The sequence below is a fragment of the Stenella coeruleoalba genome, assembly GCF_951394435.1.
Source record: "Stenella coeruleoalba genome assembly, chromosome: 6".
NCBI lineage: Eukaryota > Metazoa > Chordata > Mammalia > Artiodactyla > Delphinidae > Stenella > Stenella coeruleoalba.
In genome coordinates, this window is record NC_137151.1 from 68067796 (window position 1) to 68086205 (window position 18410).

Genomic DNA, 18410 nt, shown 5'->3' on the forward strand with positions numbered 1-18410 from the left:
TGGATGCTGGACAGGATGGATTCAATGTTCCCCTCCCCCAAGGGAAAAATCCATGGAATTGTAGGTCAAGCGATAACTCAGTACCTAAACTTAGGGCAGGATCATTATAATATACTTGAGCTTTTTTGAGTACACTCACCTTTATTTTGCTATTGATAACTAACCATGAGCAGTCACCTTTTTTCAACAGATTGTTATTAGTTAGGAAATACCATGTCAGTGAAGTCCCGAAATGCTGATGGCTGGTGTGAAGAGGTAGCTCTGAGTGTGAGCTGGGACTGGTCAGGCATGGTTGAGTACTGGTGGAACTCACCTGGGGTTTGACTGTCTACATACAGTCATTCTCACACAGGTCAGGCATGTTAAGTAAGATTCTCTGGGTGGCAAATGTCAGAAACCAACTCCAGCTAGCTTAAGCAGAAAAAAGGCTATACTGGGAGGATACTGGGAAAACTCACCAGGTCCCAGGAATCACTGAATTCCCAGGACTCAGGTGGACTGGGGACCAGGGCAGGAGTTCTAGGCCTGTGCTGGGTCTTTTCCATTTGCCTCTCCAGTCCACTTTCTACCCTTCCCACTCTGCTCTGTGCTCCATTGGACTATATGATGGGCTCTAGGGACTGCATCAATGAGCTCCTGTTCCCTTGACTTCTGGCTGGGTTTGGCCAGTGGTGTATCCTGCCCAGAGATCAGAGGAAGAAAGGAGAGTGAGATCAGGATGTTTCTTCCCTTGGCTTCTACCTTGGGGAATGCCTTGGGTTGGCCAGTCTCTTGGCCGACAGTCACAGGTCATCTTAAGTTTACCTTCTCAACATGACACTCTCCTTCCAAGTTCTAGCAACCCCTCTTGCCTTTCATCTCTTTGGCCTTAGCTGTGGTAGCAGCTCTGTTTTTACCATCCCCAGGGAACTGCACTACCCCTGTGGTTTCCCTGCATCCTGACTAGTGCTGTGCTGGGCCACACTGGAGCTTGAGGCAAAAGGAAATAACAGTAATACTGATCCTGTCATTGTTTAAAATGTTGGTATTTTGTTCATCATAGATATTTTTTGCATTAATTTTGATTTTTTAAACTATTGCATTAAAATATAATTAAATATAAACAATAAAAGTATAATTTATCTTGCTTACTAAGATGTGTGGTGCCCCCTTAACTTTTGCACCTGAGGCCTCACTCACTTTACTCTACTCCCATTACATTTTTTAACATATTTATTTAAATTTTTATCTTATATTGGAGTATAGCTGATTAACAATGTTGTTTTAGTTTCAGGTGTACTGCAGAGTGGTTCAGTTATACATATACATGTATCTATTCTTTTTCAAATTCTTTTCCCATTTAGGTTATTACAGAGTATTGAGCAGAGTTCCCTGTGCTATACAGTCGGTCCTTGTCAGTTATCTATTTTAAATGTAGCAGTGTGTACGTGTCAATCCCAAACTCCCAATCTATCCCTACCCCTCACCCTTCCTCCCTCGTAACCATAAATTTGTTCTCTAAGTCTGTGAGTCTGTTTCTGTTTGGTAAATAAGTTCATTCGTATCTTTTTTTTCCTTTAGATTCCACAAATAAGCGTTATCATATGATATTTGTCTTTCTCTGTCTGATTTCATGTAGTATGATAATCTCCAGGTCCATCCATGTTGCTGCAGAAGGCATTATTTAATTCTTTTTAATGGCTGAGTAATATTCTGTTGTATATATGTACCACATCTTTATCCATTCACCTGTCGATGGACATTTACGTTGCTGCCATGTCTTGGCTATTGTAAACAGTGCTGCAATGAACATCGGGGTGCATGTATCCTTTTGAACCATGTTTTTCTCCAGATATATGCCCAGGAGTGGGATTGCTGGATCATATGGTAGCTCTATTTTTAGTTTCTTAAGGAACCTCCACACTGTTCTCCACAGTGGCTGCACCAATTTACATTCCCACCAACAGTGCAGGAGGGTTCCCTTTTCTCCACACCCTCTCCAGCATTTACTGTTTGTAATTAATTAATTAACTTTTATTGGAGTATAGTTGCTTTACAATGTTTTGTTAATTTCCGCTGTACAGCAGAGTGAATCAGCTGTACGTATACATATCACCCCTCTTTTTTGGATTTCTTTCCCATTTAGGTCACCACAGAGCATAGAGTAGAGTTCCCTGTGCTATACAGTAGGTTCTCAATAGTTACCTATTTTATACATAGTATCAATACTATATATATATGTCAATGTCAATCTCCTAATTCATCCCCACCCCTGCTTTCCCCCTTGGTATCCATGCGTTTGTTCTCTACGTCTGTCTCTCTATTTCTGCTTTGCAGATAATATCATCTGTACCATTTTTCTAGATTCCACATATATGCATTAATATACAATATTTGTTTTTCTCTTTCTGACTTACTTCACTCAGTATGACAGTCTCTAGGTCCACCCACATCTCTGCAAATGACCCAATTTCATTCCTTTTTATGGCTGAGTAATATTCCATTGTATATATGTACCACATCTTCTTTATCCATTCCTCTGTTGATGGACATTTAGGTTGCTTCCATGTCCCGGCTATTGTAAATAGCACTGCAGTGAACATTGGGGTGCATGTATCTTTTGGAATTATGGTTTTCTCTGGATATATGCCCAGTAGTGGGATTGCTGGGTCCTATGGTAGTTCTACTTTTAGTTTTTAAGGAGCCTCCATACTGTTCTCCATAGTGGCTGTATCAATTTACATTCCCACAACAGTGCAAGAGGGTTCCCTTTTCTCCACACCCTCTCCAGCATTTATTGTTTATAGATTTTTGATGATGGCCATTCTGACCAGTGTGAGGTGCTACCTCATTGTAGTTTTGATTTGCATTTCTCTAATGATTAGTGATGTTGAGCATCCTTTCATGTGTTTGTTGGCAATCTGTATATCTTCTTTGGAGAAATGTCTATTTAGGTCTCCTGCCCATTTTTGGATTGGGTTGTTTGTTGTTTTGATATTGAGCTGCATGAGCTGTTTGTAAATTTTGGAGATTAATCCCTTGTCAGTTGCCTCATTTGCAAATATTTTCACCCATTCTGTGGGTTGTCTTTTCATTTTGTTTATGGTTTCCTTTGCTGTGCAAAAGCTTTTAAGTTTAATTAGGTCCCATTTGTTTAGTTTTGTCTTTATTTCCGTTACTCTAGGAGATGGATTGAAAAAGATACTGCTGTGATTTCTGATTACATTTTGTAAATTTTCCCATGATAAATCCCTCCTCTCTGAGCAAGCAATTTGTGTCCTGATAGGACCCTGACTGACGTAGATACTTCCTTTCAAAAGTACAGATTGTGAATCATTGGCTCTCAGGGAGTATTTTACCAAAGACATGATTTATTTGACCAAAATTTAGTTTTGAAATTTAGTTGACAACTTAAAAAAAATTGGAAGACCTTCATGTAAAAATCTAGATTTCTGGTTTCTCTTGGAAAAAAATCAAACAATTTGGCAACACTAGGCCCCTCTCCCATGTGGCAACAATTGGATGGAGGTTAGCAGCTGCCCCTTCAGACTGGGCATGGCTCTCCTGTTGGGCATAGTCCCCACCACTCTCTATTATCCCCCCAAACACAGACTTAGTGTTAGCTGCCATTTATTTTCATAGTGGCACTGCTATTTTATGATACTTGCCTACTTGCTCAGCTGATCCCTGTAAGGTACTGATGTTGAGATACCTGCTTTACCCCTGTGTTTTTATAAGATTCTGCTCCCAACCTCTGTGACTTTCAGTTCAGGGATGACATTCCCAGGAGATGGATCAGATTGGCTCAACCTGAGGCAGGTAGCCACCTCAGCGGCAAGCAACTATGACCAGAGGACCAGATCTTGTGGTTGAGCACCTGCCGGGGACCCATCCCTGAAAACGGAGGGTGGGGATTTTTAGAGAAGAGAAGGTGCTTCCAGCGTAATACTGTACACATTTTATATTTTATTTACGCTTTAATTTTTCGGAGTAAACACCCAACAGTATCCCATTCAGTGAATTCTGCTGATTAAATGCTTTCAAAGGCAAAAATGAAGGCAATTTGAAATTGATTTTTTTTTTTTTTTTTTTTTTTTTTGCGATACGCGGGCCTCTCACTGCTGTGGCCTCTCCTGTTGCGGAGCACAGGCTCCAGACGCGCAGACTCAGCGGCCATGGCTCACGAGCCCGGCCGCTCTGCGGCATGTGGGATCCTCCCAGACCAGGACACGAACCCGTGTCCCCTGCATCGGCAGGCGGACTCTCAACCACTGCGCCACCAGGGAAGCCCTGAAATTGATTCTTTATGTAAACAGTGTCTGTGAGAAGGCAGTAGGGATGTGTCTACGAGCCACAGGCTGGTGCTGCAAAATTCCTCTAAGACACAGATCTGTGGTGAACTAGTTTGAGGCTGATGGTCTAACACAGCTCTTGCACATCTGAAAGCCAGGCTAAGGATGGCGAATGTGGGAACCCGTGATTCTGTCTCTTGCCTGGCCCATGGCAATGCTAATACACTGTCGAATTCCTTACTGCCAAGCTTAGGAATGCTTCTCAACACAGCTCTCCAGGAAACCAGTATTAACTAAGCAGGTGGCACATGAAAAAAACCCATTTGTCACTCTTTCCCAAGAGGCTTTCTGGGTGACTTATTGTGGAGCCTCCTTGAGCTACTGGAGCCAGGATTTTATTGGCATTTGTGAATGTTTGGTTGGAGATTGCTGTTCTCAGCAGATTAGAGGTGGGATGCTCTCACTCATCAAGGTAACTCTGCCAGCTGTGGTCTTGCTAGAGACCCAAGGAAACCAGCCTAAGTCCTGCCCCTGAGGAGCATCAAACAGACTAAGGCTACTTGTTGAGTTTAAGGCAGGTAAGTGATTCTGTTGGGTCACAGTCGGGAAGATGAGTGAGTGAGCAGTCACAGGCCTCTGGCATCAGACTGCCCCTAAGGGGACTCTTCAGAGCATCTAGGAAGCATTTCTTCCTGGGTCCTGGGCAGGGGCCAGCTGAGGTGAAGCCATCGGAGAAGACTGCTTCTTTCACTGGTGTCTCAGGCTTCCGTCCACAGTGGTGCCATGGTTAATGGACCTGGCAGGCTTCCAGACACAGACACTGCACAGTCCATTATGAAGCCAAACCTGATCTCCTTATTCATTCTCTCACACCCCACCCCCCTGTTTCCTGATAGTTAAGTAAATAATCAAATGCAGATTGATATTGTTTGAATGAAAGCCTCAGAATTAAATGTTTAGTCCTCCTCAGGACATTTGTTTATCCTATTATTTAGGGGTCACCTTGTGACTTTATTAATCGTCTCTTGTGTCAGCCACTCCTCAGCTTTGAAAGGGTATGAAAGACATAGATGTGCGGAGACCTGGGCTGCCTCTATCAGGCTAGGTGTTCTGTTCAAGGGCCCCTGCCTCTCTAGGCCTTAGTTATCCCATCTTTAAAATTTGGGGCTCGGGTTGGTGACTGAGTTCCCTTTTGGCTCTCACAGCTATCAAGCTAGCTCTGAGTTATCATTCTAAGCTCTGACCCTCTCAGTCACTTACTGTGTGCTTGGAATTGCACTAAGAATTTTATGTACATTCTCTCATTTAGTTCTTACAAAAACAGGTTGAGGTAGTTACTAATGCTATCCTTTGTATCAGTTAATATTCATTTCAGCCGCTTATACAGAAATGTCCTAAACAATAATGGCTTAAATAGATAGAAGTTAAATTTTATCCCACGTTAAAAAAAAAAATAAAACAAGACATTTGGAAGTAGGCCAGGCCACTATTGATATGGTAGCTTCATGGTGTCATTCAAGATATCTATCTTTCTGTTCCACCATCCTCAGCATATCACTTCAAGGTTACTTCAGGGTTCAAGATGGCTGCAATAGCTCCAGTCATCACATGTCTATTTCAGGCAGCAAGAAGCAGGAAGAGAGTGAAAGGGCTACCTTTTTTTTTTTTTTAATTCCTAGAAATCCAAACAGTACTTCTGCTGACATTTCATTGGTTAGAACTTAGTTACACGTTTATACCTAGCTGCAAGGGAGGCTGGGAAATATCATCTTACTGTTTCACAGTCAGCAATGTAAATATTTGAGTTCTGTCATAAGGAAGAAGATGAGAGTGGATGTTGGAGTAAATTCTAAGTTTCTTCACATCATGTTTGAGCAGCAAGGAAGCAAAGCCCTAAGACATATAGCTGGTCAGTGAGTGTGGCAGGATTTGAACACAGCCCATCTGCATCCAGAGCCTGTGCTCTTAGATGCTGCATTATTAGACCCTCCCTGGAGTTCCCTTGCTGCTTCTTTCTCCTCCTTATCAGAAGCTTCATGCAATCTCCAGCTCTAAGCTTTAGTTCTCTTTCTGTATCAGGAAAACCCCTTATTGAAGCTACATGTGCAGGAAAGTTTGGCAGGACTGTAAGCCCAAGGCCAGACTGCCCTTCATCAGAGGTCCTTCTGTCACTGGTGGAAGGCACAGTACACCTGTGGAGTCTCCTCTCGTCCACTCCCTAGGCCCAGCCCTCACTCTATCGTCCCTGGTTCCTCACCTGAATGAGAATTTGCTTATTGAATACATTGCTTGCTTTAGAAGAAACTGGACTGAGAAGAAGAGAGCAAGTAAAAATCAGGTACTGACATAAATAACTGCCTTTTTTGACACAGCCTTGGACCTCGTATCTACCCAGTGCATCGTTCAAATGCCGACAGTTCACTGACTGACTGATGTATTAGAATGGGGAGCCAGACGAGCAGATAAAAGGTCTCATGCTTAGATTTCTTCTTAAGATTCCCTTGAAAAGTTACTCAAATCAGTGCCCTTAAGTCTCCAAATGGCTTTTGCAAACCTGATAAGCTTAGTGTTTTGGGTTCACGTAACTGGCCAGTTTTGCTAAGAGACTACCAAAAGCACTGTTGTTGTCTAAACAACTCTTTTAGTTGAAGGATACAATCTAGGTTTAAAAGCCAACATGTGACTCACTTTAAAAGCTCAGAGGAGAGAGCCGTTATACTCTTAGTCTCCTTTTTATATGTTATGGTAGTTCAGACACCTGGAAGAATAACAGAGCTATTTCTTTCTATGAGTTCAGGCTTAAATTGTGGAGAGCCCCAAAGAATTTCACCTTTGGTACTTTTAAAATTCTTTCCCCCACTGTGGGTTCTTCATGAACAGAGAGGTTCACAAGGAGATTTTTCCTTAAGGAGGCAGCATGATGTAATAGTTAAAAGTGGGGGCTGTAGCACCTGACCACCTGGCTTCAAACATAACCTTTACCAGCTCTGGAAGGTGGGGAAAATAACCTCCTACCTTTACAGGGCTGCCATGATTGCTGAGTTAATATGAGTGAAGGCACAGAAGAATGGCTGATATGCCGTAAGTGCTGGGTAAGCATGTGCTATTACCGTGTCTTTCTACAGTATCTAGACATCTGGCTCACCCTCTTAATCTTACAAATGAGAATATGGGGATCTAGAGAGGTCCAGGAGCTGTCTGCTGCATGGCCTGAGCTAGGGAGCCTTCCTTGCCCTCCCTGCTCTCCTGGGGGCAGCTCTGTGCTGGGTCAGCACCCAGCAGCTCCATTTCACACAGATGCTCTCAGGGACTCAGGTGAGGGTCAATGGTGAGAAGAGAATCAGAGATTAATTCAGGTCCTGAGTTTTCGTTTGTACATTGATGTCTCCCCTCGCTCCCCACTCTCAAAGTTATTTTCACCTTTTCATCCCTGGCCAGGCATGTATAGTCTAGGGTGTCGCCGGAAACCAAGACCGTGACATCTGAGAGACCAGAGCCGCTACCTCAGCTGCTCTTCACAGCAGAACAGTTTGAAATGACTACACTCAAAGCTAGTCCTCCCCCAGGGTTTTGCTAATTCCCCCTGCCAGTCATAGCACTTTGCTAAGATTAACTAATTAATCCTCACCATATACCCGAGAGACGAAATTAAAGCTCATTTTTTCACACATGTAAAGCACCTTTTATCTAAGGATTACTAACACTGATGCATTTGTCTCCCATGACGACAGGATGACAAGGAAAATTATTACCATTTCAAGAACTGGGAACAAAGAAACCCCCCCCACCCCAGGACACAGAGTAGGAGAGGGGCAGTCGCTGTACAGGTCTGTGGTAGCAGGATGAACACTGGAGGACACCTGTTGTTCCTGGGGTCCTAATGGGAACTTCCAGGTGGGGCTGTAACCCCATCTGGTCATTGTTCTTCACATTGTTCAAGGTTCCCCAGGGATCATGTCTGAGATGAGGAATGAGAGATGGTTCCATGGGGATGTTCAAGCCTATGTTTGGCTTCCTAAGGAACCTCCTACTTCTACTCTCCTACTTGTCTCCAGAATGCTGGTCCCTCCCCATCTCAATTTGCCAACGTTCTATTTGTGATTGAGATGAAGTGGAGCCGATGAGGAGGAGAGAGCCTGAAAAAGACATTACCAACTGAGGACCTCAAAGGGGAGGAGAGGTAGACGGGTGGGAGGGGGATGTCAGTCAGTCTGCCAGGGCTCTGGAAACAGCATTTGGAGTAAAAGAAGGGAAAAGCGGTCTGCACCGTGTGACCCGATGAAAGGTTTGCTATGATTTCTTTGTAGTTCCTTTGGCAGTGGATTCCTTTTACTTGACTTGGCCGCACAGACGGCCAAGGCTGAGCTGCAGCCAGGGGCTGGGAACTGTATTGTCCTCAGTTACACCGTGGGTGCTCCATATGGGGGCGCGGGGGGGGTGTCTCAGAGACGATGAAGGAGACACAAGTGGTAACTTCAGAGACACCCCTCCCATAAAGGCCAAGCAGTTGCATTTCTCCTAAGCCTCAGATTATTGGTTCAGACAACACTCCCGGAAACAATTTTCTGGTTTCCCTTCCTGATGACAGCTGTGACTTGGAGCTCAGAGCCCTGGACCTGCAGGATCTAGTGCCCCCAAGGTTGCTGCAGCTCCCTCCAGGCCTCTGAGAGGTAGGGGTGTCAGAAGGAAAGGCTCTTGCTTACTTCTAAATCCAAGAAAGAGACAGTGAGCAAGAACTTTACATTTACAGAGATTTAAGAGAAACTCTCAGAGGTGCATGACCTTATTTAAGCCTATGACAAGCATATGAGGCTAGACAGTGAATGGACATCTCTTATTTTGCCAGCGCAGCATCCCTTTCTTTGGGAAACTGACTTTTCTGTAATCATTGCATTCTGGTGGGTCTGCCAATCACGGGACTGTCCCACCTTTCCAACCCCTTCTGTCTCCCACCCCCAGGGTTAGGCGTATGGCTCTAGCTAGGCCACTGGGCTCTTTATACTGGACACTTGAATCTCGTGGGGAGAGTTTCTGGGGGAGGAAGGTGTTGGAGCTGTATAAAGAGAAGGCCAGTGGATTCTTGTTTCCACGATCCCCAGGATGACTCAGAGCCTGGCTGTTCAGCTCTTCTTTCCATCCTGTGGGTTATTTATTTTCCTCTCAGTAAAGTTGTCTTTAGTTTATGCTAGCTGGAGTCTACAAAAGAAGCCCAAATTATAACACGCACACCCCGCCCCCACCCCCGCCAGGTCTTCTCACCTCTGGTCAGTGACATTTTATCACACCAAGTAAATGCAAAGTTGCACAGCAACTTTAAGGAAAGACAGAGAGCTGAGCAGTGCCGGTAGTAAAGCTTTTTTGTAAGCCCGTCAGGCTGTGCGTCTTTCCGGGTAGCATCACGTCGGGATCCACCCCTGGGAATGTACTTCAAGTTTAACTGCAGCCCGGAGCTGGCACGTACCTGCATGCGCCCACAACCGGCCTCTTTTAAACTTTGCTCTTGTTATGTTTTCGTGGGATGTGTCTTTGCTGGTAGGCTGATTCTTAAGCGTATTTGGCTGTGGGTCTGTCTCTGTGTTTTCTAGACCCTGTTGATCTGGCAGATGATCACAGGTAGCTGGTATAGTTCAGATGGAGAAGCAGTGAGGTTGGTGGGTGTGCTTAGTAAAGATTTAGTAGCTAGTAAATTTTGGGCAGGTGGGAGAAATCTTTTCAGGGTAGTATATATACTAAAACATATGATCCAGCATTTTACTACTTTATACCACATACAGTTCCAGGATCTATACTTATGGAAACATATAATCGCATGTTACAGCACAAGGCCCTCTCCCTCTGGAGACTGTTCTTGTACTTTCTGCAATAGCATTAACTTAAGGATGGAGGACCTCTTTCGTGAGCTGAATCTCTTCTAAGTAAAATTAAGAAGTACTAAACTTCTAAGTTATGAACTATTTAGAGTGTTTCTAGCCCAGGACTGGATCCCAAAGGGAGTCAGAAGTGATCCTAAGACTTTTTTTTTTTGCGGTACGCGGGCTTCTCACTGTTGTGGCCTCTCTCGTTGCGGAGCACAGGTTCCGGACGCACAGGCTCAGCGGCCATGGCTCACGGTCCCAGCCTCTCCGCGGCATGTGGGATCTTCCCGGACCGGGGCACCAACCCGTGTCCCCTGCATCGGCAGGCGGACTCTCAACCACTGCGCCACCAAGGAAGCGCGATCCTAAGACTTTTGAAGTTTCTTCTACACAGAAGTTGAGTGACTGAGTGAATGGATGAATGGAGTTAGGGGTGGGAGAAATCGAAGCCTAGATCTGAAGGAACCTGGTGATCACTCAATACGACCCTGCAGTAGTTATCTATGACTGCATAACAGATCACTCCAAACCATAGTGCTTTAAGTCAAGAATTGTTTACTTTTTCCTCCTAGTTTCTGTGGGTTAGGAGTTCAGAGCAGCCTGGCGGGGTCCTCCTGGCTCAGGGTCTCTCATACGGCTGTACTCAGATGTCACCTGGACTGCAGTCCTTGGCTGGGGCTGGAAGATCTGAGTCCCAGGTGGCTTACTCACATGGCTGGCAGGTTGGTACAAGCTGTTGGCGGGAAGTTCCTCTCCACATGGGCCTCTTCACAGAGCTGCAGGAGCGTCCTCCAGCATGGCAGAGGGCTTCCCCTACAGCAAGTGGTACAAGAGAACAAGGCAGAAACTCCAATGCCTGTTATGACCTAGCATCAGAAGTCACACACCATCATTTTAGGGAGGCCACTGCACAAGGGTGTGAATACCAGGAGGCCAGGGTCAGTGGGACTGTCTTGGGCCCTGACTACCACAAACCCGTTCTCTTAAAACATGATTTAAAAATTTATTATGGGGCTTCCCTGGTGGCGCAGTGGTTGAGAGTCCGCCTGCCGATGCAGGGGACGCGGGTTCGTGCCCCGGTCCGGGAAGATCCCACATGCCACGGAGCGGCTGGGCCCGTGAGTCATGGCCACTGAGCCTGCGCGTCCGGAGCATGTGCCCTGCAACAGGAGAGGCCACAACAGTGAGAGACCCGCGTGCCGCAAAAAAAAAAAAAAAGAAAATTATCATGAAATATTTTCAGACATAGAAAAAGGATTAAAAAGAATTAAATGGATACTTATGTGCCTACTACCCAGTTCAAGAAATAAAATATTATCAATTCAATTGACATCCCTTATGCACTCACGATGACTATATCTTCCCCCTTCCCTATCCCACTGCCCTTAGGAAACTAGTATTCTGAATTTTGTGTTTACCCTTCCATGCATTCTTTTATATTTCCACCATAAATTTGTGTATCCTGAACAATATGGGGAGTTGTTTGGCATATTCTCAAACTTTATATGTGGCAGCATCCTGTATGATTCTTTTGCAACCTTCTCTTTTTATTCGAAGTTATATTTGTGAGATCCATCTGTATTAATCTGCATGGCTCTAATTCATTTGTTTTAGCGACTGTACAGCATTCCACTGTGTTAATAAATCACAATTTGTGTATCCATTCTCCAGTTGATGGACGTTCATGTTGCTTGTAATATTTTTATTTTGCTATTACACATAATGTCATTATGAGTGTCCTTGCACTCTCCTTGTGCCCATGTGCAAGAGTTTTTCCAGGACACCAGTCTAAAGGTGGAATGGATAGGTCATATGATATGTGCATTTTGACTTTTCTTAACAGCATCAAATTCTCTAAAACAGTTGCATTAATTTATACAACTTCCAACAGTGATTGAATCACCCTGCTCTTTATTCTGGTATTGTCAGATTAAAAATTTCATGCAGGGGCTTCCCTGGTGGTGCAGTGGTTGAGACTCTGCCTGCTGATGCAGGGGACACGGGTTCATGCCCCGGTCTGGGAGGATCCCACATGCCGCGGAGCGGCTGGGCCCGTGAGCCATGGCCGCTGAGCCTGCGCGTCCGGAGCCTGTGCTCTGCAATGGTAGAGGCCACAACAGTGAGAGACCCACGTACCGCAAAAAAAAAAAAAAAAAAAAAAAAAATTTCATGCAAAGCTGATGGATGTGAAATGGTATCTATTTATGGTTTTAATTTGCCTTTCCCAGTTATTCATGAGGCTGATTGTTTTTTCACATGTGTATTGGCCACTTGGGTTTCTTCTTCTGAGTGCTGCTTGTTTGCATCTTTTGCCCATTCCTATTATTTCTCTTTTTCTTATTGATTTGAAAGAGTTCTTCATAGATTCTAATTTTTGTCAATTACATATGTTGCTAACATTTTCTTCCTGTCTAATGCTTACCTTTTTTACCTTTTTGTTGTCTTGGTTGAATAGAATTTTTAAGTTAATGTAATTAAATGTGTCATTCATTTCCTTTCTGGCTTGTTTATATGGCAGAGGCTGCTAGCTGTCCATTAACACCTGCATCTCCTTTCTTTTCTAGCAATAGAGCTGTGGCTGGCTGTGCTATGGAGTGCATCTAGAGGGATATATGCAACATTGACCTCGCTTGCTTCAGAGGAAATATTTGTTTCTAGATGTCCACTCTTTACTCCTGCAGCAGACTGAAGTATCATTATTATCCCAGTTTTACCTACAAGAAAACCAACTCTACACTGCCAAGGTGAGCCCATCATCTCCATGCCCTGGCTCCTCCTGTGGAGCCCTTTTGCTCTGTTACCATGCCACAAGAGAGAAAATTCAACCTAATCAAATCCAACAGATATGTACTAAGGCCCTCTCACATGCACAGCTGTGTACTAAGGCCACACCAAGATGAGCTAGACACAGAGACACAGCCTCTGGTCTGAGGAGCTTACAATCTGACTGGGGGCAAGGCAGACTCACATAAGTGTCTGGCTGTGTGTATGTGAACACTTTCAACTCAGGGGATCAGGAGAATCCTCATGATATTTGAGATTCCATCAGACAACCTGGAGCAAGGGCTTTCTAGGCGCAGGGGACAGTTTGAACAAAAGCCCACAAGTTGAAAAGCACAAGGCGCGTTTAGTACACAGCCAGAGGTTGAGTTTGATTGGAGCAACGTCAGGTGAGAGGCTGCGGGAACTGGGGCTGATCTGTAGCCCAGCTGTTGGTGTGAAAGAGCACACCAACACAGCCCTAGAGGTGTGAGGGCTGCAGGTTACAGGAGCTGCCAGTGGCAGGGGAGCTCATGGGGTCAGTTAGAATCATTCTTCCTTTAACCTTCTTTAAAATGTTAAAGCAAAGTCTATATCACTGCATTCTGGTAGGGTTTCTAAACTCTGCAGAACCTTATATGAAAGGCAAGTAAGGAAGGTGCAAAAACAAGTTACCATCTTAGGATTTCTCTTCCAGAGCCACCTTTCCTCCTGTGGAGTTGGCATGGTGTGCACCTGTTTACAGGTCCTGAGAGACATGGGTGTGGGTCTCTGGCTTGATATCGACTACTTTCAGGAGAATTTCTTACCCCTCTCTGAGTTTCTCCATCAACTCATGCTTACACACTGCTTAATGTGACCAGTCTTATCCAAACGAACTTCAGGGATGGAGCCCCTGCCTCATTCACTGTTATGTCCCCAAAGCCTGGCTCTGTACCGGGCACAGGGCAGGTTCTCCACACATATTTGGGGGATGAGTAAGCAGATGTTGGGAGGGAATGAGAGAATGAATTCCCCAAAGCTGTGCACAGGGGCTGTTGCAGCATAAGTGTACCCTGGACAGCCAAGACAAGCGAATTCACAGGTGTCCAGAAAGAGTTCTTGACATTCTGTATTAATTAAGATACAGTCCCAGCTGCTGTCACAGAGAGCCAGCTTATATACAGTAAAGGATTATTTCTCTTCCGTGTAAAAGTCTAAGGCAGTATGTGCTCAGTGCTATAGAGTCGTCAGAGACCCAGGGTTTTTCTGATTCAGATATATATATATATATATATATATATATATATACATTCTCATTTTTATATTCTTTCCCATTATGGGAAAAGGGATATGATATTGAACTATATTCAATATCCTATTATCATAGGATATTGAATATAGTTTCTTGTGTGTACAGTAGGACCTTGTTGTTTATCCCTTCTATATATAATAATTTACATCTGCTCACCCTAAACTCCCTCTCCATCCCTCTCCCAACCCCCTCCCCCTTGGCAACCACAAATCTGTTCTCTATATCCACGAGTCTGCTTCTGTTTAGTAGGTAGGTTCATTTGTGTCATATTTTAGATTCCACATATAAGTGGTATCATGTGGTATTTGTCTTTCCCTTTCTGACTTACTTCACTTAGTATGATAATCTCTAGGTCCATCTATGTTGCTGCAAGTGGCATTATTTCATTCTTTTTTATGGATGAGTAGTATTCCATTGTGTATATATACCACATCTTCTTTATCCATTCCTCTGTCTCTGGTCATTTAGGTTGTTCCTGTGTCTTGACTGTTGTAAATAGTGCTGCTATGAACACTGGGGTGCATGTATCTTTTTGAATTATAGTTTTGTTCAGGTATATGCCCAGGAGTGGGATTGCTGGATCATAAGGTAATTCTATTTTTAGTTTTCTGAGGCACCTCCATACTGTTTTCCATAGTGGTTGCACCAACTTACATTCCCACCAACAGCATAGGAAGGTTCCCTTTTCTCCACACCCTCTCCAGCATTTGTTATTTGTAGACTTTTTTTTTTTTTGTGGTACACGGGCCTCTCACTCTTGTGGCCTCTCCCGTTGTGGAGCACAGGCTCCGGATGTGCAGGCTCAGCAGCCATGGCTCACGGGCCCAGCCGCTCCGCGGCATGTGGGATCTTCCCGGACTGGGGCATGAACCTGTGTCCCCTGCATTGGCAGGCGGACTCTCAACCACTGCGCCACCAGGGAAGCCCATTTGTAGACTTTTTAATGATGGCCGTTCTGACTGCTGTGAGGTGGTATCTCATTGTAGTTTTGATCTGCATTTCTCTAATAATTAGCAATGTTGAGCATCATTTCATGTACCTATTGGCCATCTGAATGTCTTCTTTGGAGAAATGTCTATTTAGGTCTTCTGTCCATTTTTCGTTTGGGTTGTTTGTTTTTTTGTTGTTGTTGAGTTTTATGAGCTATTTGTATATTTTTGAAATTAATCCCTGTTGGTCACATCATTTGCAAATATTTTCTCCCAGTCTGTATGTTGTCTTCTCATTTTGTTTATGGTTTCCTTTGCTGTGCAAAAGCTTGTAAGGTTGATTAGGTCCCATTTGTTTATTTTTGTTTTTATTTCTATTGCCTTGGGAGACTGACCTAAGAAAACATTGGTACGATTTATGGACATACATATCCCTTTTTAAGTGATCAGCCTCTCATCACATTTTCTTCTTGAGGGGGCACATTATGGCTGGTATTGGTACTTGTCCACCATATCTGTTTTCTTCCTGGATACAGGGCTAGACTGTATTTTCCCACCCACCTTGCACATCAGTGTGGTGGCATGATCCAGTTCTTTCAAATGGAGTCTGAGTACTGTGTGTCATTCCCAGGCCTAGACCTAAGGCTGTGTACCCCCCTCCAACACTTTCTTTTCCCTTTGCCCCTTTTGCGATGTTGACTTAGAGGCAGTCTAGCTTTAACCAAATAAACAACAACAATCCTCTACGGGGTGACAGAGCAGTAACCTGGAAGCAACATGGGTCCATGATTGGGCTTATAGACCAGAGCTGCCCACCAGGCTGGTATGCTTATCTCTGACTATCATAGGGAGAAATGAACTTCTTTGTTCTCTGTTCCACAGTGTTGTTAGGTCTTTTGGCTATAGCAGCCTAGCCTTTACGTTTAACTGATACACACTACACACATGATCGTTTTTTCCCGTCCAAGTGTGGGGCTGTGGAAGTTGTCCATCAGGGCTGTGTGCTCTAATTCCGTTAGCAGAGGAATGAGGTTGTTCTTCATGATGTACATCACACACATGTCTTCTGCCCAGCTTTTTCAATTGCAGTAAAAAAAAATCTACAAAAAATAATTCACAATAGCAATAAAAAGTAAGGTACTTTGGAATAAGCACCTTAAAAGGAATGTACAGAATCTATGATGAAAATGGTAACGTTTTTTGAGGTACATAAGACACCTGACTAAACAGAGACATACCACGTTACAAAAGACTCAATTGTGAAGATGTACATTCTCTGAAAATTAATTTCTAAGTGTTAAGTCATTCTCATAAAATTACTATGAGATTGTTTATGGATTGTGATAACAATTTAAAGTTATAGGAAGAATAAATGAAAGAGAATAACCTAGAAAATGTAGCAAAATAAGAATTTTGGGGAATGCTTTCCGTACCAAGCATCAAAATGCTACAATATATAAATAAATCTCATATTGTTTCAAGAATAGACTTACAAATTAATGGATATAAGATAGAAAATCTGGTAATTGTGTAAGCATGCACACACATATATATGAATTTTGTACATTATAAATGTATGCTTCATATTTATAAGAAAAGGTCACACTGCTCAATTCATAATCATAGGATGATACTTGATTGGCTAAGTAGAAAAAAATTATATACTTATTGCATAAACAGTAGGGCTGATTTTTTTAAAGGAAATTATTTTTAAAATAAAGAAAATATAGGTGAATGTTTACCAGATCTTGCAGTGAGAAAGCAAAGGATGAAATCATAAAAGAAATACTGATAGATTTGACTTCCTAAGAATTTTAAAATTTAAGTTAAGGGACTTCCCTGGTGGTCCAGTGGGTGAGACTCCGTGCTCCCAATACAGGGGGCCTGGGTTCGATCCCTGGTGGGGGAACTAGATCCCACATGCATGCTGCAACTAAAAAGTCCGCATGCCACAACTAAGAGTCCTCATGCCGCAACGAAGATCCCATGTGCCGCAACAAAGATCCCGTGTGCTGCAATGAAGATCCCGCATGCTGCAACTGAGACCCTGCACAGCCTAAATAAATATTAAACATTTAAGTTAAAAAACCATAAGCAAACATAAAAGATAATTGAGAACTGAGAAAAAAACCCCAGCAAATAAGTTGAGTCTTTATGTACAAGAGCTCTTCAAAACAATAAGAAAAAAACTCCTCAATAAAAAATAAACAAAAGATCTGATCAGATTGGACAAAGACCTGATCAGACAATTTGCAATAAACATATGTAAAACATCAACTTCAGTAATGATCGGGCGATAATTAAAGTAACAATGTATCAATAGTACAGGTCTTCATTTGTCAAATTGCCGAAGATTTTTAAAAGTTGTCATATCCAGCAGTGAAATGGAAATTCTTACACGTACAGAGTTATAATTTATCAGACTCCTTCTGGGCAAATTTGGAATGTGTGTAAAAAACTTCTTACGTATTTATATTCTTTGACTAATTACATTTCTAGGAATTTATTGTATGGACATAACCAGGGGGCTCCCAGGATTTATGTGTTAATCATCATACTGTTAATAACAGAGAAAAGTAATCAAAATAACCACAAAAGATGTTGCTTGAATACATTATGGTTAGTCCATATGGTACAATCTTATTGTCATTACAGAGTTATGTTTTTTTTAAATATTTATTTATTTTTGGCTGCTTTGGGTCCTCGTTGCTGCACGCGGGCTTTCTCTAGTTGCCGCGAGCCGGGACTACTCTTTGCTACGGTGCACGGGCTTCTCATTGCGGTGGCTTCTCTTATTGTGGAGTATGGGCTCTAGGCACACGGGCTTCAGTAGTTGTGGCACGCGGGCTCAGTCGTTGTGGCTCGTGGGCTCTAGAGCACAGGCTCAGTAGTTGTGGCGCACAGGCTTAGTTGCTCCGTGGCACGTGGGATCTTCCTGGCCCAGGGCTCGAACCCATGTCCCCTGCATTGGCACGTGGATTCTTAACCACTGTGCCACCAGTGAAAGTCCACTCCGCTTCAGCTACCCTGGAGTCCTGAATGTTCTTCCAGCATGCCCAGTGTTTGTGGCCTCAGGACTTTGCACTTGCTCTTCGCTCTGCCTGAAATACTTGCATAGCTGCTTCTTCATTTTCTTCAGCCTCTGGTTGAAGCTCACCTTATCAGCCACATCACCCCTGCCTGCTCATATAAAAATAGTACCCACTCCTCAGCCCACCACTGCCACCCCATCCTTTCTGTCACCGATCGTGCCTTATTTTTCTCTATAGCACTTATTGCTTCCTGGTACATGGCATATTTT

General features: G+C 43.5%; 1 long non-coding RNA gene across 2 annotated transcripts in view; it reads left to right on the forward strand.

Annotated features, from left to right (window-relative positions):
* LOC307188169 overlaps positions 1–18410 on the forward strand; it is a 182585-nt gene that overhangs the window by 135623 nt on the left and 28552 nt on the right. The window contains exon 3 of one of the 2 annotated variants that reach the window (XR_013828817.1): positions 12691–12870. The exons of the other annotated variant lie outside the window; for it this stretch is intronic. This is a non-coding gene — a long non-coding RNA (uncharacterized lncRNA). The remainder of the gene's footprint in view (positions 1–12690; positions 12871–18410) is intronic. 2 annotated transcript variants of the gene reach the window in all.